The 24769-nt window shown below is 35.7% G+C and overlaps 1 non-coding gene and 1 pseudogene across 1 annotated transcript; both read left to right on the top strand.

The window, feature by feature from the left end:
- Window positions 1-337: 337 nt before the first annotated feature.
- On the top strand, window positions 338-419 carry Trnal-uag (transfer RNA leucine (anticodon UAG)). Its single transcript has one exon. It is a non-coding gene; the product is annotated as a tRNA-Leu (tRNA).
- Window positions 420-17609: 17190 nt separating this feature from the next.
- On the top strand, window positions 17610-19421 carry LOC149131657 (uncharacterized; annotated as a pseudogene).
- The last annotated feature ends 5348 nt before the right edge of the window (window positions 19422-24769 follow it).

Genomic DNA, 24769 nt, shown 5'->3' with positions numbered 1-24769 from the left:
GTCAGCAGCTCTGCTCGATCATAAATGAAGTGGAGAATCAGCAACAATAACTTTATTTGACTTTTGAAGCGAAGACGATATTCATATTTACTTTGAATTGTGAAAATAAACAAACTTCCGGTGAACATCATAAGTCATTTTTGCTATCCAGCGATAGAGAAACCGGAAGTGAACTACAAGTAAACTGAGAAATAATAAAGATTTCGTGTGGGTGAAATAAGAAAGGGATAACCGAAGATATAAAATACCTTTACTATGTAACCTACAAATAAAAAAAAATTTGCAAAGTGATTTGTTTGACAATATTAAGGTAAAAATTAAGCATTTTAAGAACCGTGGTAGCGTGGCCGAGTGGTCTAAGGCGCTGGTTTTAGGCACCAGTCTCTTCGGAGGCGTGGGTTCGAATCCCACCGCTGCCACTATATAATTTTTGAAGTGTCTATTAAATTTTTTATTGCGTTTCTTCAAATCTTTACTTTGGAATAGGAATTCATTATAGCGTTTTATTTTTTTCCTCATTAAACACCGAGTTACGTACAAATCTGATTTCTTTGATACTTGGTAAGTATAGTCTATTTATTCTAGACACCATATATCACATGTTGAAACGTAGTTAACTTCACCATTCTGGATATCATACTGCACTCTGTAAGATGCTGCATGTTGGATCGTACAGTTTGGTTCTTAGAAAGCAGAGTCATGGTAAACCTGTGTAAATCTGTGGGCCATACCCAAAACAGGATATGGCAGAATCAATGAATAAATGCTTGAATGAGTAAGTAAATTATGATGATAATAAAGGTGGTGGTATAAACGATGGTGATAATGGTTTGAATGGTGGATAGAAATATAAATTCTTTTATTCTTTCGAAATAAGAGTTTTCATAGTTAAATTCCAAGTTTTATTTTGTAGAATATAATTGAAATTTATAACATACATACAATGGTTGAATGGAACAAAATAATAATAAACTAACCAGTTATACATGTCACATGGAAATATGCATAGATATATGCAAGAATGTTAAATATTATACATAAATGCTATGGTTCAAAGGAATCTACTGAAGTAAGCTGACACACTTGCAGCATTGCGATGGGCGAAGACGAGGCTGAGGTGTTGGAAAAGCCAAGCATCCTCACAGGCATCACCTGGCACCTCAGTAAGGCAAGCTGCCAACAATAACAAGAACTTTGTTGTTAGTGGCCCAGTCCCTTCAAACGTCTCAAATACTACAGGCTGGAAGAGATGGTTTACTGCAAGAACCCAGCACTTCAGGGTTTTATTCCATTTGGCTATGAAAGCAGTGGCCTTCCCATTTACCACAGCATCCAGGATGTGGGAGGGAGCAAAAGAGTTACAGACTATGGTGTCCCAGATGAGGCACCGACCTCTTACCCAGGGACAGAGGGTAAGACTATCTGGTCTCTTCCCACCACTTCTGGATAATCCTGTTGGCTCCAGAACTGAGGGGATGTTAATCCAAGCCAGGCCCCACTTAATGATTAAGTTTAGCTCAGTGTGATGAGTGAAACAACCAGCATTTAGACAGCAAGACAGACCATGAAGATGTGTGGAGTTGAGGGGCCTACCACAGCGATATCTCAGTGCCCTATAGATGTCAGCTCCCACTCTGAGTGTGATGGAGATGCCGAGCTTATCTACACTGAGTAGACCTCCGATGTTGGCCACAGGTAGGATACCAATCCAGTCCCTCGAGAATTTTGCACTGTAAGAGATGAGGATAATAAAGATTAATTTAAGGAAAATAGAAATGGCAGCTATATTGACAATGATAATAGTGGTGATGATGATGATTTGTTTCACTCATTAAACTGTGGCCATGCGGGAGTATCATCTTAGGGAATTTTTAGTGGAATGAATTGACTCCACTACTATTTTTTTTCTCTAAGCCTGGTACTTATTGTATCGGTCTTTTTTGCCAAACAACTAAATTACAGCGATGTAAACACACCAACATCAATTGTCAGTTGATGGTGGGGGACAAACGGACACCAAGTCACACACAAGCACGCACACACACACACACACTCACACACAAGCGCACGCGTGCGCGCACACACACACACACACACACACACACACACAATGGGCTTCTTTCAGTTTCGGTTTACCAAATCTACTCACAAGGTTTTGATCAACCTGAGGTTATAGTAGAAGAAACTTGCCCAAGGTGCCACGTAGTGGGACTGAACACAGAACTATATGGTTGCGATGCAAGTTTCTTACCACACAGCCACCAAATTTCAGGGTCACGCGTAAGTTGATTAAATCGATCTCAGGGCTCAACTGGTACTTGTTTCATCAAACCAGAAAGGAAGAAAGGTAAAAATCAACCTCAGTGGAATTTGAACTCAGAACAAAAAGGCAGCTAATGATTTGGCCAGCTCACAGCCTTAAAAATAATAATTAGACTAACTGTGATCTGTTGGGCCACTGGGAAAGTCTGAGTTTCCCATCAACGGAGTTTTGTTTCGTGGGTTTTATTTTTCTTCTCCATGCTTTCAACAAATGTGACATCGAAATCATGCATAAACAGCTCCATTCCCCAGAAAAGGAAAGATTTGGCTGCTATTTCTTGCACACCCTGCTACCATGTAACAAGTTTTTGTATTTTGGGTCCTTTATCACAAATAACTGTTATGTGATAGCAGGACGTGCTAGAAATAGCAGCCAAATCTTTGGAGGTGAGATACGTTGAATGCACTCGAAAAAATCCTATGGAAAAAATATTTTTCACATCGAGGTTATGAACAGGTCTTTTATGAAATATTTACCGTATTTTGAAGTCATTTTCACTTTAAGATATTTTTTAAATATGCCAAAAAAATTTTTGTATTCACTTGAAAATAATTTTAAAAAACATAAAAATATTGTCTGTTTAAAGAAAGCTAAAATATAAATACTTACAGTACAACAATTTTGAAGTCACATTCATTTAAAAATATTTCTAAATGATTAAAATATTGTGTTTAACAAAAACGAAAATAATAGAAACATTTACTTTAAAAAAAAAATCGTATTTTTTCGTTGTCAACTCACTGTATCTAATCGAAACGTAAGAGTTTCTTCCCTTTCAGCGTTAAGTTATTTTCAGAGTATTTTTTCCCATTATGCACCATTTTGGGCATTTATACTCCCAAAACTCCTAATATCTCAACAACTAGTTGTCCGATTTATGCGAAACTTGTTTCATTCCATTCGTATTAACAGAAAGACAGAGAGGCAGAAACAGGTGTCTTGCTATAGAGGAGGTACATGGTTACCTGGTCAGAGAGAGGTGGGGGAGGTACAAAAAAGAGGACAGAAACAGCTGTGCTCATGCAAAGGAGATATTTGGTTACCTAGCCAGAGAGAAATGCAAGAGAAGGAGAGAGAGAAAGTGATAACGATTTCAAATTTTGGTGCAAGGCCAAAATAATAATGTCACCATCCTCTTCAAATGATATTTGAAGAAATTAATGAGAGCTTGGCCAGATAGGAAGGTACCTGTTTTCAAACCTTTCAGATGGGTCCACCACACAACCTCTTTTGCCACTAAGTAGAGTAAGATCTGCCTTTCTTCTCTACTAAATGAAGGTGGTGCATTGATCTTCACTATACACTTGGCGGACAGCTGGATTTGTCTTACACGGACACTGAATGATTACATACGGGACAGTTTTGTCCCCCTGCATGCTGTTGGTGCTTCCACGTTTGAAGATCTTGTCATGAACAGGAAATGCTTCTCTGCAGCACAGCCATGCCAAACTTTTGGAAATTTCCTATGGTCTTCAGTCCTAAAATCCTCCAGAAGAGACCACTCAGACTGTTCTCATCAATGTTCAGAGTCAATCCGAGGCCATCATCACCCATATCTTCAACTAGCCCCCTCTAATAATAATAATAACAATGGTTTCAAATTTTGCCACAAGGACTGCAATTTTAGGGAGGGAATGAATCAATTACACCAATTCCAGTGTTTAACTAGTACTTATTTTATTGATCCCGAAAGGATAAAAGGCAAAGTCGACCTTGGTAGAATTTGAACCCAGAATGTAGTAATGGGCATAATATCACTAAGTATTTTATCCAGCATACTAACAATTCTGCCAGCTCGTCACCTTATTAATAATAATAATAATAATGATGATGATGATGATGATGATGATGATGATGATGATAATAATACTGATGCAGTACCAAGCAGTGACTTTCATGGCTTCTGATCTAGATTGATTGGTTATCATGTACGTTTGTCTTGGTATAAAAAGATGGGCTACAGTAAATATTCTGTTCAATACCACAGAGCTGTTTGACCTTAACCAGTTGTGTATCTCTGATTATCCGCGGGATTAGTAGGTAGGCATGTGGTGAGAGGAATTCTTTGAGGCTCGAATAATTTACCTCTGGAAACATGGGTGTTTTGCTCATCATCCTTAAACAACAATATCCAGGGACTTTTTGAGCAGGATAGGCTACTTGACATGAAGAAAATTCTAATTGGGCCCCACCTGCAAGGTCAAGTACTGTTTATCTTGATATAAGGTCGCTATGTTGCACACATATGGTTGTGATGCATGTGCTGGTGTACCCTTATCAGACAGGTAGTTATGATGGGTATATTGGGATTTGTATATTTGTACTCCAGTGTTACTTTGATGGCATGCATTGCTCTCTCACTCAATAATCATCATCATCGTCGTCGTTTAATGTCCGCTTTCCATGCTAGCATGGGTTGGACAATTTGACTGAGGACTGGTGGACCAGGAGGCGACACCAGGCTCCAATCTGATTTGGCAGAGTTTCTACAGCTGGATGCCCTTCCTAACGCCAACCACTCCGAAAGTGTAGTGGGTGTTTTACGTGCCACCGCCACGAGGGCCAGTCAGGCGGTACTGGCGACGGCCATGCTCGAAATGTATTTTACGTGCCACCTGCATAGGAGCCAGTCCATCGGCACTGACAACAATCTCGCTCAAATGTCTTTTCATGTGTCACTGGCACAAGTGCCAGGGAGGCGACGTTGGTAACGATCAACGGCCACGCTCGAAATGGTGTATTTTACATGTCACCTGCATAGGGGCCAGCCCATCGGCACTGGCAACGATCTTGCTCGGATGTCTTTTCACATGCCACGGGCACAAGTGCCAGGAAGGTGATGAACAATCTTGCTCGAATGTCTTTTCATGTGCCACTGGCACAAGTGCAAGGAAGGCGACGTTGGTAACGATCATGCTGGTGCTATTTACGTGCCAAACTGGTACAAGTGCCATCTCGATTTCGCTTTCATTTGCCCCAACAGGTCTTTGCAAGCCGAGTTTAGTGTTCCTACAAATTTAGTTCGATTCGAATTTCACTTGCCTCACCATGTCTTCGCAAGCGGAGTTTAGTGTCCAATGAAGGAATGTTATGCGTAAGTGGGCTTGCCGGGTCTTCTCACACACAGCATATTTCCAAAGGACATGGTCACAAGTCATTGCCTCGGTGAGGCCTAATGTTCGGAGGTCGTGCTTCACTACCTCATCCCAGGTCTTCCTAGGCCTGCCTCTTCCACGGGTTCCCTCAACCGTTAAGGTGTGGCACTTTTCACGCAGCTATCCTCATCCATTCTCACCACATGTCCATACCAGCGCAATCGTCTCTCTTGCACACCACAACTGATGCTTCTTATGTTCAACTTTTCTCTCAAGATACTTACACTCTGTCGGGTATGCACACTGACATTACTCATCCATCGGAGCATACTGGCTTCATTCCTTGCAAGCTTACGCATGTCCTCAGCAGTCATGGCCCATGTTTTACTGCCATGTAGCATCGCTGTTTGTATACATGCGTCATACAGTCTGCCTTTTACTCTGAGTGAGAGGCCCTTTATCGCCAGCAGAGGTAAGAGCTCTCTGAACTTTGCCCAGGCTATTCTTATTCTAGCAGCTACTCTTTCCTTTCAGTGCACCCACCCCCACTACTAACTTGGTCACCCAGATAGCGGAAGCTATCAACTACCTCTAGATTTTCTCCCTGGAATGAGACAGAAGTTGTTTCCTGCATATTTAGTGTTTATTGCACCTGAACATCTGCTACATACCAAAACTAACTTCCTAGTTAACCTGCCTTTGATATTGCTGCACCTCTTATGTGTCCATAGCTTGCACTGGGTACATCTTATAGAGTTTCTACCTACACCTTTTCTACAGATTGAGCAAGGCCACCTACCTGAAGGGGTTTGTGTTTTATCTACCTTCTTACTTATTAGGACTTTGGTTTTAGCTAGGTTGACTCTAAGGCCCTTCGATTCTAGTCCCTGCTTCCACACTTGAAACTTCTCCTCTAGTTCTGATAGTGACTCCGCAATTAGTGCAAGGTCATCAGCACAGAGGAGCTCCCAGGGGCATCCTGTCTTGAATTCCTCTGTTATCACCTGGAGGACTATGATAAATAGGAGGGGGATGAGGACAGAACCTTGGTGGACCCCTACCTCTACCCGGAATTCTTCACTGTACTCATTGCCAACCCTCACCTTACTGATAGCGCCTCTGTACATGGCTCGCACAGCTCTCACTAACCATTCTTCTATCCCAAGTTTCCTCATCGACCACCAGATAAGGGATCGGGGGACCCTGTCAAAGGCTTTCTCCATGTCAACGAAAGCCAAGTACAGAGGTTTATCTTTGGCTAGGTATTTCTCCTGCAGCTGTCTTACCAGAAATATAGCATCAGTGGTGCTTTTTCCTGGCACGAACCCAAACTGCATCTCATCTAAACTGATTCAGTCCCTAATTAGTTGAGCTATGATACTCTCCGTGACTTTCATTACCTGATCTAACAGCTTGATACCTCTGTAATTATTTGTATCTAAAGAGTCACCTTTACCTTTGTAGCAGTTGACTATTGTTCTGCTACACCAGTCATTGGGTATGACTCCTTTGTGTATCACCTGGTTCCCAATACGGGTGACTAGGCTATAGCCGACACTGCCAGATATTTTGAGCATCTCTGCAGTGATTCCTGATGGGCCGGGGGCTTTCCCTGTCTTCATACTCTTAATTGCTTTATCTACCATGGTACTGTCAACTCGGATAGCTGGTCCCTCTATTGGGTCGACATACGGCAGGCTCTCTTTCTCCCATTCATTCTCTTTATTAAGCAATCTATCGTAGTGGCATCTCCAAACCTCTTTCTTTACATCCTCATTTAGTGCAAGCGTACCATCTTCCATGCGAACACATTTCTCTCCTACGACATCACGATTCTCTCTCACACACTGTCTTGCAACATGAAATACCTCAAGTCTTTGGTCCTCACGGTGCAGAACATTGGCAATTATTTTCTTATCTGCTTCCCCTCTGGCTAAATAAACCTGTCACCTAGCTTCCCTTCTGGCAGTCTGATACAATTCCCTGCTACCACCGTTCTTCCAGTCCTTCCAAGCCTGTTTCTTTTGTCTACCTCCTTGTTCCACCACCACGTTACTTTGGATTGAGAGGGGACTCTTGACCCAAAGTATCGTGGTGGTGGAATAATAACAACTAGTAGCACCCATGGCACAATGTTTCAGATGGTTTAAAGTTTATACAAAGCCATAAAAATTAGTTTTCCTTTGAAAATTGTATATTCTGCATTGTTTTCATTTAAAAACAACTTGCACTTCTTCTGCACAATTGAAGGAACATGACTTTCCCATTCTCTCAACACTTCAGAAGTTCACTCATAAATGTGAAAGCTTCACGAATGACTATAGAGAATATTCATGTCACCAATGTTGTAACTTTCAGCCAAATGTTTACTGGGTTTTTTTATGTTCTCTCTCATTTTTATTTTATATTCTATATTGAACACATTCTCTAATCTATTGTAAACACTCACTCTGTATTCTTTGATTCATATTTTCCTCTGTACATGCTGCTTGTTCCCCATGTTTGTTTTAATGATTGGACCCTCTGCTTCACTCTAAATCATTGCCAGTACCATCTCATTATTTCTCTTGGTAGCTTCTATCTGTCATCCATATTTTATAAAGAAATATCAATTTTCAAGTGAGCAGACAATAAATAATTACACTTATGCATATGTGTGGCTGTGTGGTAAGAAGCTGCTTCTGGACCACATAGTTCTGGGTTCAGTCTCACTGCATGGCACCTTGGGCAAATGCCTTCAACTATAGTCTTGGACCTGCCAAAGCCTTGTGAGTGGATTTGGTAGATGAAAAGTGAAAGAAACCGGTCGTGTGTGTGTGTGTGTGTGTGTGCGTGTGTGTGTGCATGCGTGTGTGCACATGCGCACGCGCGTGTGTCCCACCACCACTTGTCATCAGCTTTTCGATTTTGACATCACCTTTGTTGATTGATGGACCAGTTCATCACTGGTGGAATCACTTGATACATTGGAAATGTTTGCAATAGGTTGTCTAGGTCTCACATCCATACAATAGCATTGTTAAGGCACATGCTTAATAGACCTCAACTTTATTGCTGTGACCAGAGCCTTTATACAAGCTTTTGAAACACATCACAGGCCTTAGAAAGTCTTTAACTGACCTCTTCATCAAGTATGTTACCAAAGTAGAGAAGCATACCTATGACTTCTAACTCTTTACCCTTGATGTATATCAACGGTGGGATATATGACTTGTCTGCTGCTTGTTATAGCATGGCTACAGTCTTTTTAAGACTGATTATAAGTCTAAACCTATCACATGCAGCTTAAAAGCAGACCATCAGGAGCCATAGATCTTCCTCAGTGTTGGTTACAAGATCGCAGTCATCAGGACAAAGAAGATCATGAACACAAGCCATGAAAGTTTTTGCAACTGTACCAAAACAATGGATGTTGAAACCAGCATTGCTATGCACAAAGGCTTGCAAGATAACAATAGCTAAGTACATGACAAACAATATAAGAATCATGACATCACCCTGTTTAAGACATGATTCAACTGAGATGGGTTCTAGTAGTTCACCATTGACAACCCCACCCCACACATACATTGAAAGACACAAAACAGCAAAGGGATAAGATAATATCATAATGTTTTCAGTATGATGCTCAGGGAAATGGAGAGAGTTAATGGCTGTAAGATTTTGAACATCAGTCTTCTTCAGATAGTGGAAAGAGAGAGAAGGAAAGACAGAAGAAACTAGGAAAAGAATGAAGGAAAATGGGATAAAATTAAAAATAGCAATCTTGATGAGAGAAGCTATGTTATACTGGTCAACATGTTTTGCTGCTAATTGTATTGTAATTTAGAAACAGGGTACAATGTCTACTGGAAAATAAATGCCCCTCTGCAAAGCTTGTATATTTAGCCAAAGTTCACAACAAAAGAGGTACCACAAAATCATATATCAGAAAACACTTCTTCAAAATGGTGTCTTTTATGTGCCACCTGCACAAAAGCCAGTCCAGGGGCACTGGCAACGATCTCGCTCGAAAACCCTACGAAGGCCAGTCAGGTGGCACTGGCAACGGTCTGATAATTTAATAATAGCTATATAACTTTGATATGAGGCACAATTTCAAGAATATTATCAGTTTTCAGAGTTTGTTAAATAAATATTTTTGATAAAATGACAATCTTTAATATACTAGTATAATTTTTCTTTTTTTTAAATGAAGAAGTGATTTTGTTAGTATGGCTGCTTAGAATGCAATAAGCCGTACAATAATAACTATGTGATTGCTGCTATTTCTAGCACACTAAACAAGATAGTTTTTAACAAGTTTGCACTTATACGATTTTTTCATTTCATGTTTATTTTCCTTCAATGTTTGCAATGTTCTCTCTCCCCATCCCCCCCCCCCCCGCTCTCTCTCACACACACGCACACACAAACACTGTCCCTCTAATATAAACACACACACTCCAGGTTCGATTTTGTTATTACACAAATATCACATTTGAATTTTGCAATTCAACATGGGGCATCCAAAAATATATGCGACTGATAAGGAAAATTTAGCAGCAAAGACACAATGGCAGAGAGAAAGACGGGCAACTGAATCAGATGAAACCAGGACAAAGTGACTGAAACAGATGCCTGAATATGCATGGAGATGTAGACATGATTCTGTTTCCGCTACACAAAATAATGGTGTCAGATCACAAATTGTTGACGCAACACTAAAGAGATCTTTACTTTAGGATCATGTGGAAGTAGTGGAGTTGACAACTAATCTAAGACTTCTTACAGAAGGTCATTCTGATGAAAGAGAGTTTGCTAATTACCTTCTTGATGTAGGAAATAGTAACATTTCTGTTGAACAAAACCTAGGTGAATTCAAAATCAAACTATCCAATGACCTTTGCTTTGAAAGTGGTACTCTTTCAGATCTGTGAGATTTTTGTATATGCTGACCTCAAAAATAACTTCACAAACCCTGTGTGGCTTGTAAATAGAACCATTGTTACTCCAACAAAAGAAGCGGCACAATTTGTGGATGATTTTCTGTTGACTAGGATCCCTAGTGAGCTAAAAAAAATATACAGAAGCTCAGATACAGTCGATAATGAAACTCTGTATCCAATCAAGTTCATCAACAAACTTAGACCATCAGGGTTTCTACCACACATTCTCAAACTAAAGAAAAAATGCTGCATAATGCTTCTGAGAAATTTAGATGCTACTAATGCACATTGCAATGGCACATGCTACATCATTGTCAGTTTACATGATCATGTTATTGAGGCTGAGGTTGCTTCTGGTCCTTATGCAGGATTAACTCTGCTAATCTCAAGAATACCACATGAATCTAAAGAAATGGAATTTCCATTCACATTTACACGCAAACAATTTCCTGTCAAGTCAGCTTTTGCCTTGACATGCAACAAGGCATAGGAACAGATTTTTGAACGAATTAGAATATATCTTCCAGCACAATTCTTCTCATATGGTCAGTGATATGTTACATTATCTAGAGTTCGAAAGAAGGCTAATATAAAAATATTGGCTGAGAAAAATGAAAACAATATGATTACTAACAATTCTGTCTACCAGGAGTTACTACTTTAAAGCAAAATATGCTTTTTAGCAAGTTTCAGTAAATAGAATTAACACAAACTATATGTAAAGTAACATATATTTGTGAAGAATTAAATTGTTTTGGCATATTTCAACACATGCCAAATGAATGAAATCATTATATTAGATCATTTTAAATTTGGGTATATTTGAAAATGTAAGGAACTGCCATTCCCATGTATTCTCAAAGCACCAGACTTTGTGTGTGTGTGTGTGAGTGTGCATCCCATCCATCCAGCCATCTGTCCATCCATCTGTCTGTCTATCTATCTATCTATCTATCTATCTATTTATTTATCTATCTATCTATGCACACCTATGTAAGTTCTGCCAATTATTAATGATAAATATACTGGGTGCATAAGGTATTTGAGGACATACCTTTTTTGGGTCATTGCTGCATTTTTTGCTAACTCTGTATAATCTGTGTTTCAGAAAATAATAATGGCAGACCCTCAGCTCACTCAAGAAATGAAGAGGCATGCTGTTATAGTGGTTATAAAGGCTGAGCATAGTGATTTAGAAATATCTCGATTTTTAAAAGTTGCCAGGTCTTTCGTCTGCAAAGTTTGTAAGGAGTTAGAGATTGAAGATGGAAACGTATCACCAGTATCAAACTATAAAAAGCATTCAGAACACTTGAATTTATCCAGCAAGTTCAGCAGACCATTAATTACAATCCCAGAAAGTCCATGAGGTCAATTGCAAAAGATCTCCATGCGTCAGAAGGAACAGTCAGAAATGTTGTCCATGAAGACATCAGATATAAGTCTTATATGATGAGGAAAGGTCAATTTTTCAGGAAAAGGCAAAAGAAAATCACTACATCAGATCTAAAAGGCTCTTAAATAAACTGGAAATTCCAGCAGCAGAAGATTTGATTTGGTTTTGCTCAAACAAGAAAAACTTCAACTGAGAAAAACTTCGACCAAGATCAAAAAGTTAACAGAAAAAATGACAGATGCTTATGTGCAGACTCTTCTGAAGTTCCAAGTGTTATGCATACAAAATTTCCTGCAACTTTCATGGTTTTAGGGGTTGTTAGCAATGAAGGACATGTGATGCCTCTTTACTTCTTTTCACAAGGTCTTAGGGTTAAGTCTGCCGCCTACATTGAGGTCCTGGAAACAATTGTTAAGCTTTGGATAGACAATGTATGCAATGGAAGGCCATATGTGTTTCAGTAAGACTCTGCTCTATCACACATGGCTCTAGTAGCACAAGAATGGATGGCTGAAAATTTTTATGATCACATAACCCCTAACATTTGGTCTCCTAATTCTCCAGGTCTCAATCCATTGGACTATAATGTGGAGCATTGTTGATAGAGAGGTCAATAAACACCCCCATAACACCAAAGGTTCTTTGAAAGCTGCCATACTCAGAGTAATGTCCAAAATGAACCAGGACCACTTGATTCAAGCATGTAGATTATTTAGATCACACATAGAAGCAATTGTTGAAGCTGAAGGTAACTTTATTGAATAACATTATAGAAAAGAAGGTTTATTTTATCTTCATTGTATTTTTTGATAAATAAAGTTATCTGTTATTATATATCTGTTGTTTTACAAGCATAACTCTGTTCTCACCCTGTATATAATAGATGCATCCTGTGTATAACTTATGCACCCTGTATATAACAGATTGACTCAGCTATATATCTACATATAAATTTCTTTGATGTCTGTTAGTTAGCCATACCCTCCATAATAGCCTTATTATAGGTTTGACTCTCTGGAAAATTTTTATAAACTTATATTGATAAAAATTCACTTTTGAAATGTCTGGTATAATTTACTATCACAAGTTTAAATATTTGTTGCCAAGCTTTACGTTCACTGCAGAGTAAGTTTTAACATTTGATAAACAATATTATGTTCTGGCAAAATTTTTCGTTTTCATTTGCAACACAGTCATTCACTTTCACTCTCTCCTGCTTCTAATTGTTTTCATTAATAATAAACCTACTTAATTCATTGCCATTTTCTCATTTCAAGTTTTATTTCGTTATTTCAGATGAGGAAATCAGGTATTTTGTTGACTTAAATTCGCTGTGTAAATGCCCTCAGTTTATTGTTTACACATACTGAAAATAAATTATATTGGATGACTTATTAAAACTAACTGAAGTTTTGAACTCATGTGACATTTCTTTTCATCATAATCTAAGAATTAGCAAGTGAATTTGTTACTATGGCTATTTGATACGCTATAGGTATTAAAATATCTCTATGTGATCGCTGCTATTTTTTGACACATTAAACATAGTTGGACTACCTTGATGTTTGTTTAAAAAAGAGAGATTATGACTCTGATAAAGTAATGAAAGCAATATTTACTAAGCAAGGGAGCACTATAATACAAAAAAATAATTAGACTTAAAATATCATAAATATTATTATAATTGGGAATCAAATGGGAAAATATTATCGAGTGGCTAGCAGAAAACCGCCTGGAGGGCAGTCTTTCTGTTAGTATAACTAATAACATCTAGGAAGATCTTGTATCAGATCATGACATGTGGAGGAATCTGATTGCCATTGGTTTAAAAGAGTTCAAGAACAAGAGCCAAGCAGGAGAACTCTTTTGTCTGTGAGAAAGCACATGTTGACAAATATATACTAGTCATTGAGGTGGTGGTGAGATGTGCTGAAAAATAACGGCTACATAAGCCTTAAATCACGCACATGACCAATTTTTTGTTTAGGTTTTTACTTAATCATATGAATTCCCATATGTAGAATAGAAATTCGCAAAAGTTTTCTGAAACTCCAAAATAAAAAAGTTATGAGGGATTATATGGCGTGTGTGAAGCAGAATTCCACCAGTATTTCATTTGTTTATAGTTGACAACACGCACAAAATGATAGCTTACAAGCCCTGCTTTCTGATTGAGTGAAAATAATCAAATTTAAACATCTATACTCTTTTTTTAAAAAAAAATTCTGGAAAAAGTGAAATATCTTCAGAGATTCAACTTGGAAAACTACTTTAATGTAGCAAATTTAAACATTTTCCATAAACTTTGAATTTTTGAAAATTGGCAGCCAAACTGAAAAGATCCTGGCTGTTTTCTCAAGAAAAACTAATATAGATAAATGTGTTCAATCGAGATTCGAAATTGATTTTTCGTTATTCCCTTCAAACGCCTATGCTTTTTCTGTTCGGTTCGATACACTGTTCGTTTCTATTGTTTCTTTTGACACTCGTTCTGTTTTGCTTGTCCTCGTGTTTACTATAAACTAGGCAAAATTCTCAGAAGTAAATCTGCTGCGATTATTTCCCACTATATTAGTTATGGCTCCAGGAGTGATCAGGAATTATGAAATAATGTCTTATATCATAATAACATCATATAAACTTAACACACCTTACCCAGTTATTCGAAGATGACATTCGAATATTTTTACAATTTCTTATATGTGTAGGCGCATTACCCCCCCCCCCCCCTCCCCCTTGACAGCGGGTAAACAAGCTGGCTATACAGATATAGAAGGCGTTACACAACATTAAGGTCCAGACACGTGACCTCATTTCTTCCTCTTTTCTGCAGTATAAGTCTATGCTCTGGAACAGTCACTGATGAGGCAAAGTTAAGAAATGTAAATAGTCCGAGACAATTTCTTCAGCCAATGGACCGATCTGCCAGAACGTGTCCTGTAGGGTGAAGAATGTGTTTGTGTAGTTGGTGTTTTGGTGAGCGAAGGTGGTGCTTGTGGGGGTGGCAGTGTTTGTGGAATGATGGATGTGTCAGAAAGTGGCATAAATGTTTCGGAAAAGGCTTTTTTTACTCTGTCGATGAAAACAGTCTCTTTTTTCCGTGAATGTCCACAGTGAACAGTTTTGGTGTGCTTTTAAGAACGCGATAGGGTCCAGTGTAGGGAGGTGTGAGCGGTCCCTTGACGGCGTCATTTCTTACAAACACGTAAGTCCAGGTAGAAATATCCAGAGGTACTGCAGAGGAAATAGATTGGTCACGAGGAAGCATCAGTGACAGGTCAGCAAAGAATGACCTGAGTCACGTGACGTAAGATGTGGAGTTCGTACTCGGTAAGTCGACGAGCACCAACATTTGTCCAGGAAGTGCTAAGGTGGTGCCATACAGGAGCTCAGCGAGGAATATCCTAAGTCCTACTTGACAGCTGAGCGGCACCCTAGCAGAACAATAGGGAGAAACTCGGACCAATGATGAGGGTCAGGAGCCGTGTGAATAGCGGCATTGAGCTGTCGGTGGAATCTTTCACCGTACCGTTCGTGGAGGGATGGTAACTGGTGGTGTGGATGTGCTGAACTCCAAGCAATCTCAAAAGCTCATGGAACAGACAAGCTTCAAATTGGCGTCCATGATCAGTAGTAATTCTAGAGGGTACTCCGAAGCGAGATATCCACCCAGAAATGAGTGCTCTGGCAACAGTTTCCGCGGAAATGTCCACGAGAGGGATGACTTCAGGCCATCTGGAGAAGCGGTCGATGCAAGTCAATCTATAAGTAAATCCGCAACTGACTGGCCAAGGACCAACCAGGTCGATGTGTATGTGACGGAACCTGGTGTCCGGTGGCTGGAAGTGTCCCAGAGGTGCTCTCATGTGACAATGCACCTTGGAATGCTGACATGGTAGACAGGTGCGTGACCAAGCCGTAATAGACTGTCGCATATTCGGCCAGAAAAAGTGGGCTGAGATAAGCTTTACTGTGGCCGCAATGCCGGGATGTGACAGTGAATGCAGTGCTTCAAAAACAGCATGACAGTGATATTCAAGAACGAGAGGTCGTGGTGACCCGGTAGAAACTTCACAGAGAATGGTTCCTTCAGAAAACGGCAAAGGCAGGTATTCAAACTTGCAGCACGAAAACTGTGGTGAGGAGATGTCCAAGGAGGGTTGGTCAGTAGCCATAGCAACCAAATCAATCGAAGCAGGAGATGACAATGCACTGATAGGTAGGCGAGATAAGGTGTCGGCGAGGATGTTTTCAGTGCCAGCAATGTGGCGAATGTCACTAGTGAACTGTGATATATAATCCAATTTGTCTTGTTTCTCTGGGCGAGTACTGGTTCATTTTTGCAAAGAGAGTGAACGTTAGTGGTTTGTAGTCGGTGAAAATCGTGAAGTCTCTATCTTCAAGAAGATAAGAGAAATGCTTCACCGCCAGGTAAATTGCTAAAAGTTCTTTACCTAATACACTATATCTCATTTTGGAATTTTTCAGCTGGTTTGAGAAAAAGGCAATGGCTGGCTTCGGCTGCTTACAGATTGTTCTAATTTTCCCTCTTCTGTATCATTGTACATATATTCTTTGTTCTACTTAATTGGACACCTTTCTTTGCTGAACATTTTTCCTTGTATTGTATTTTTTTTTTCACTTGTTCATACAACTGTTTTGCCATGGTTCATTCATCTGTGCCCTCCCAATACACTCCGCCTACACTACTATTAGTCGACCACTTCCAGTCTAAGAGGCGGGGCTCTGTAGGTGCATTACCCCACTTGACAGTGGGTAAACAAGCTGGCTATACAGATATAGAGGGTGTTACACAACATTAAGGTTCAGACACGTGACCTCATCTCTTCCTCTTTTCTACACTGACACGCAAGCTATGAGAACGCAACTTGACAAACACTATCTTATGTCACAGGCCAGCTTGCAGGTAGGAGCATAGCACAGAAGACCATGGTCTTTACACATCAACCATTCTATTTATCATTCCATTGTGTATATACGTGTGGCCACAATAAATGTGTTTAAGTTACAACCTTGCTTGTATATGTTCTTCATCTGGGTTCACTACCAGCGAGATGACAGCCTTCTGAGAGTCATGTTAGGTAGCTGAACGACCTACTCCATCTAAATATGTATGGTATATATATATATATATATATATATATATTGGTTTCAAATTTTGGCACCAGGCCAGCAATTTCAGGGGAAGAGTTAAATGAATTACATCGACCCCAGTGTTCAACTGGTACTTATTTTATAGACACCCGAAAGGATGAAAGACAAAGTCGAACTCGACGAAATTTGAACTTAGAGCGTAAAGACGGATGAAATGTCGCTAAGCATTTTCTCCGGTGTGTTAACGATTCTGTATATATATAAAACAACATATCGACGCAGGCCTATCAACAGAAATTCAGTGCTTTTCGCTGTTTCAGTTTGGAATTTAGGTAAAAATGGCACAAGTAAAAAGATAGGTAAAAATGGCACAATAAGCAAGATTTCCTCAGAACTTTGGAACGTACATTGGGACAGCTTGATGAAGTTTGGAACGTACCTCAAAGCTGTCATAAAGACTCCTTAACAAATAAACATGAAACCAGTAACTCTGGTTGCCATTTATCTTAGTGGCTCTACAAAAACCTCACCATGGAAGTCATAGCAAGTAATAAAAGAAAAGAAATTTGCTTCCAAAAACACATGTATACAAAACAGATTGTAAAGCCAACTACTATCAGATGGAGATGTGTTAAAAGAACATATTTTTGTAAAGGTACCATGACCACCAGCCTTGATATGACTGATCCTGTACCAGCAATGACCACGACACTCCTGATTCTGTAGCTATTTCAGCCACAAAATGCATCAGCATGAAAAGAAAAGCAGCAGAAACAGAAGATAAACCTAACCAGATTTACAGCAATTACCTAGATGACTAATCGGCTTGTAGCGGGCTTGTTGTGATGTGCCATATCAATTCGATACCATGTAGCCCACTACTAAATGTAGCGTATAGATGTAACACTTCAAGGTTCTCACGTCGGAGTAACCACTGTACATCGAAGTGTACCAAGTGTACCAAGAAGGAAGAAATGTTATTTACATATATTTATTTGTTTACCCGATAGGTTGTTATAGAGACAGTAGCAATTCTAGTGATAGTGAAATCAAGCAATTCTAGTGATAGTGGCGACATATCAACTACTAACTTGCTGGTTAGTAGTTGATATTTAGAAAAAGGTTGTCTGTCAGTAGAGAGGGAAAGAGTAAGGTAGTCATGATGCTGACTAGAAAGGAAGAAAGGATAAAGGTGGCATCGCCTTTCTTACACCCGAAAGCCTCTCTTAGCATGTCGAGCGAAGGGCAAAAAGAAGTGCTGCTCTTGGTTAAGGCTGATGCAAAAGCGGGTCTTGCTCCTTGGTCTGGCTGACACATAAGAGGAAGAGTTAGAAAATTCTCTCTGTTATATAAGGCTATGGTCAGTAATGTAGGTCAAACCTTAAACAAAGGACTGATCTTTCCTTGACCAGTACAGATCCTAGGGGTGGAGTGTTTTCTCATCAATCATCTAGTGTGGAGGATTTCCCGCTCGTTTTGAGAAACAATAAGCCGATGGATTTGGTTTCAAATCTTGGGCAGGGTCAAGCTAGACCCTTACAAGCTGAAGGAAAGGCATTACTTCCAAGTGAGGAAATCATAAAGAAAACTTTGCGTAACCAAAGATCAAAACTCTATCCATAAGTACCAGAAATACTCAAGGATCTGAAACTTACTGGAGAATGGACAACTACTGCAGCTTCCAAGCCCAGATCATTTTTGTTCTTTGATGATGGACTACACACTGGCACATCATTGCTTTTGGTTCTGATGAATCATTGCGGTTACTTGCTTCTGCTGATACATGGTTGATGCATGGTAATTATGCAATGGCTCCACTAGGATTTCTACAGCTTTAGATAATACACGTCCCAATTGGTAATACTGCAATTTCTACTGTTTTTGCTTGTCTGCAGACTAAAACACAGGATACATATGAAACCCTGCTGCAAGCAGTCGTGGATCATTGTCACGAAGTTGAGTTCTACCCTGACCCAACAACAATAATTTTTGACTTCGAGTAGGCGATCATCCAAGCTATCAACAATGTTCTTAGGCCAGAAACATGCACACAAGGTTGTTTCTACCAACTGGCTCAGAGTACTTATAGAAAAATACAGGATTTTGGCCTTACCAACCACTACAAAGAGAGTGAAAACATTCATCAATTCTGTGGACAGATCGATCGACTCATTGGTATTTATACCAGTTGAAGACGTTCCAGCGGGAATGCAGTTACTCAAGGCTAGATGTCCCGATGAAGCAGCTCCGCTGCTACCGGAAATGAAAAAAAAAAAAAAATACTGGAATGGGTGTAAAACAATGTCTAGGAAACGAATATGAAAAAATAAAAAAAAATTGCGCGCAAAGCAACGGATGGGTAGGGAGAGGACTTCGGAAAATTCACAAAATCCGAGTTTTTCCCCTCATAATGTTTAGGAAAATGGGGTTTTTTTCAATGAAATTTTATAGAAATACCTTTGAAACGGCATACATTACGACTATAAAGTAATTTGTTGGGAAAATATTGAGGTGGGCAGAGGACATTCGGAAAATTCCCAAGATCCGAATTTTTCCTCGTTATATTCCAAAATCACATTTCTGCAAATACCCTAGCGTAGTACAACTACACTACGTAATGTTTATTTCTGCCCACTTTCAATTATTTTTAATGTTTTGGTTTCAATTTTGTTTCATTTTGAATTATTTTTACAGTTCATATATATATATATATATATATATATATATATATACATACACAGAGATAGATACATATATTATATACGTATATATATACATATATATATATATATATATATATATATATATATATATATATATATATATATATATATATATATATATATATATATATATAATATTAGGGACAAAATCCAAAATTACAGGTAAAAACTCAATTAAAATCAATTTATAAAAAATTAAAATTAAATTGAGCTTTATAGATAAAATATATATAAAATATATAGTTTTAGGGAAAATAACCAAGTTTCAAGAACTCATCGATGAAAATCCACTATCACATATAGAAAAATTAATAATTAAAAGCACAATAAATGAGTATAATATAAAACAAAGTAAATATCATCAGATAAAGATAATAAAATGACTACACGTGTTTCATAACTAATTTTCAAATAGAAAGGAAATTTAAATCGAATAAAATCAATTGAAATTATCGAAAATAAATTCTATTCAAACATATAGCTAATCGTCAGGTCAATAATTAAAATAAATAAATATATATATCAACCAACAATAAGTACCAAATTAATTTATATGAAATACTTATTTTATAAAGATAGAAAAATTATCAAAAATATCAAAATATCAAAATAATAAACATTCAACAATCATCCCTTCATCCATTATAATATATGTTAACATGTATATTATATACAAAAACCAGCTTACATAAATTATCATTGTTTTAAATACAATTTGAACGAAGTTTAAGTTTAAAATAATAATGAAGATAAAATTAGAACATATTTAACCAGTGTAATAGTTAAAGCTATACTATTTAAAACTAAAAACGTTTATTTAATTATCATTAAAAATCAATTGAATAATAGAAAAATACAAGAATATTTATTTCTACAAACGTAGAAATATAAATATGAATGAAAAAATTATGAATGAAAAAATTATGAATGAAAATATTAGGAAAGAAAAAAATTATTAAGAATAAAAGATTAAACTTTATATATATATACAAAGTTTCAATTAAAAAAACTTTAATGATATTATAAACAATAAAGACTAATTATTAATCAAATATTATTAATCAAAAATAATCGAAAATATATCAACACTATTCAAATCGAAGTTCTAATATTATGTTGAAATGAAACTATAACTTCTATATAATTTAGTGTTAAATAAGTTATCTATTAAAAATAATCTTTAAAGAACCAAATGAATAATATAAAAAAAAAGAATACATATTATTTTCAAATAGTAGAAAATCTTTAGCAAAGTAAAAACAGTACTTATCCATATTTTTCCGTAATTCAAACTGAAACTAAGACGTTATCTAATAGCTATAGCGTTTTAAGCAAGAGGTCGTGCGAAATACTACGTTAAAATAGAGAATAGAATACGAAAACATGAATGAAAGAATAATACTTTAAAAAAATGAATGAAAAATTTACAATTTATATAACTAACAACATAAAAAAAACAAAAAACTATAGCTATCTTATAAAACATATTAATGAATTTTAAATTCTAATATATAATAAAATAATAATAAGACTAAGAGTCGTAAATTAAATAATATTATGAAATAAGCCAAAATACTACTATTGATTTAGTCTTATAAAATCGTAGTGTCATTGTAATATAAAACCTCAAACTTTCTAAAATATTAACCTACCAATAACAATAAAATATAACTACTAGAATAATTAAAGAGGAAATATTATAAATAAATACCCCAACACACGCCCTTATACATACACACACACATATATATATATATATATATATATATATATATATATATATATATATATATATATATATACTTACATACATATACAAATATACATACTTATATATAAAATACATAAACGTATATACATACAAATATACATAATAATATACGTATATACACATAACATACACACATATATACACATAAACACTAATATAAGCATATATATAAATAAATACATACATACACATATATACATAAATACACACATATATATACATATATAATAACACATATAGACCAAAAGATACACACTTCCATATATATATATATATATATATATATATATATATATATATATATATAAAGTGTAGTATATTGCCACTTAAGTGTGGCTGACCCCTAAGGGTGGATGTTACTGTTGCTTTTAGCCCCAGGAGGACATCTCCTCCAGCTGGCTTATCGACACACTACTGTGTCCTGTTTGCCAAGAGAAGTTATCCCTCCCATCATGATCTGTAGCACGAACGGACCCGGGTTTCAGGGTTATTTCCCTTCGTCAGCGTCCGATAGCCACTGATCTTTGATGAGAGAGACAAAATCTTGGCAATCTTATATCTACTTTTCCAGTGAAATTCTTCACTGATATCGAAAAGGTGAAAACAAGCAATGTTAATTCTCTAAATGAAGTATTAACAGTAACTGCACAATAAAGTGTAGTATATTGCCACTTAAGTGTGGCTGACCCCTAGGGGTGGATGTTACTGTTGCTTTTAGAGAATTAACATTGCTTGTTTTCACCTTTTCGATATCAGTGAAGAATTTCACTGGAAAAGTAGAGATAAGATTGCCAAGATTTTGTCTCTCTCATCAAAGATCAGTGGCTATCGGACGCTGACGAAGGGAAATAACCCTGAAACCCGGGTCCGTTCGTGCTACAGATCATGATGGGAGGGATAACTTCTCTTGGCAAACAGGACACAGTAGTGTGTCGATAAGCCAGCTGGAGGAGATGTCCTCCTGGGGCTAAAAGCAACAGTAACATCCACCCCTAGGGGTCAGCCACACTTCAGTGGCAATATACTACACTTTATCGTGCAGTTACTGTTAATATTTCATTTAGAGAATTAACATTGCTTATATATATATATATATATATATATATATATATATATATATATATATATATATATATATATATATATATATATATATATATATACATAAATATATATATATACACATACACACATTTACCTACCTAAAAATACATATATATACAAATACACGCATACACACATATAAATGAATAAAGAATAGTATATATAAATACACACTCACACTCACCCTCCCATACTCACAAATATATACATATTATATAGATACACATATACATACATATATATAAAAAAATATATACACACATATATATTCTAGTTTATACACACAAAAAATATACATATGCATACTCAAATGTATATACATATATATACACAATATACACACACACACATTCAAACTCATATACATACATAAATATATATATATAAAAGAATACATAAATATACACTAATACTCACTTAGAAAAACATATCAACACACAAAATATACACACATATATACACAGAAAAACATGTATATACATATACATATATATATTAATATTAATAAATTATAGGGTAGCAAAAAAATTTTTGAAATTTTATATATATATATATATATATATATATATATATATATATATATATATATATATATACACATAAATATATATACATACACATATATATATATATATATATACTTACTAATTTATATAGACAAATCACACACACTCACTATATACTTATACCCATATATATCCATATATATACACATTTACGTAAGTACATACATAAATAAACATATACATACATATTCACAAAAATACTCATAAATATATATATATATATAAATATATACACACAAATAAATAAATAAAGAAGGAATATTATAAAACAAAACCACACTCCCACACTCACTCACACACACAATATATATAAATATACATCTATACTCACAAGTACATATATTTATACATACATGTAAATACAAATATACACTCAACATACACAAACATATATAAACACAATCACATATATATACTTAAACCTATATAAATACATACTTAAACAAATATACATACACCTAAAAATATACATACATACTAACGCATATAGACTAAAACACGCACACTCATATATATACATATACTCATGCATATACACATACCCATATTTAAAAAAAAAATCATTAGCTAAAGTTTTTATATAAATAAAGTAGTTTATGTCTACATTTTATTTTTCGTTCATCAAAAGAATTAAGTAAATTATTATCCTTATGAAATAATATCCCTTTAAATTCATTATTGCATAAATTACAAAAGTTATTACCTATATGATAGGATTTAGCTTTACAAACTATCTCCCATTTTAAAATATAGTTAATATTTTTAGATTTAAGTTCCCAAATATATTTACTGAGGTCAGTAGAATTAATCAAATTTCTATTCTTAAATGAGTGCATATGTTGAGCTACTCTTAATTTAATTTTATTAGAAGTCGATCCTATATAAATCTTATTTAAATTATAACCATTATGTTTATTCTTATTCAATAATTTCACTATACATTTATACACTACATCTTTCAAATTACATTTATTATTAAAATTACATTTAGTTTTATCTAAACATGTACAATTAATTATATCCTGGTCAACATTATTATTATTAAAATTAATATTAGAATAATTATTAAATATAAATTTATAATACTTATTTAACTTAAATCTATTAAAAGAGATAATATTAGCAACATTATTATTAGTAGAATAACCTACACCAAAATTATTTTCAGAAAATATATAATGATATTTTTTATTATCTCTAAGGAATAAATCAATAACTTTTAAAATTTCATTAATAATGTTAGTTTTAACTTGAACGCCGTATGGAATAATTAGCCAGAGTTTGTTCTTATTATAGATATTATTGAATTTATTATTGGTATTATTAAATTTATTATTATCATTAAAAAAATTAAAATAATATTTAAAATTGTTTCCATTAAAATTAAGTTTATGTTTAGGTAATTTATTATCATAATACCAATTATTCTTATTATTACCTAAGAAGACATTATCATGAGTATAAAAGTTATGTTTATTAAAAAGGTCATTATTATTATAATTATTATTACTAAAATTATAAAAATATTTCGGATTATTAAAAAATTTAATATTATTTGTATATCCCGCTTCTTGAAGGGCTTTATTATAATAAGGTGCATGTTTTTCAAAGATCTCTATATTAGAAGATAATAAAGATATTCTCTTACCCATAGTAAATGTTAAGGATTTTTTAATTGAAGGTGGGTGATTGCTTTTAGCATGAATGTATTTAATATTTTCATTAATCTTATGGTAAGCTTGGGTATT

This window comes from Octopus bimaculoides, chromosome 20, assembly GCF_046866305.1.
Source record: "Octopus bimaculoides isolate indiv1 chromosome 20, ASM4686630v1, whole genome shotgun sequence".
Classification (NCBI taxonomy): domain Eukaryota; kingdom Metazoa; phylum Mollusca; class Cephalopoda; order Octopoda; family Octopodidae; genus Octopus; species Octopus bimaculoides.
Note: the sequence above shows the minus strand (reverse complement) of the source record. Positions and strands in the feature narration are given on the sequence as shown.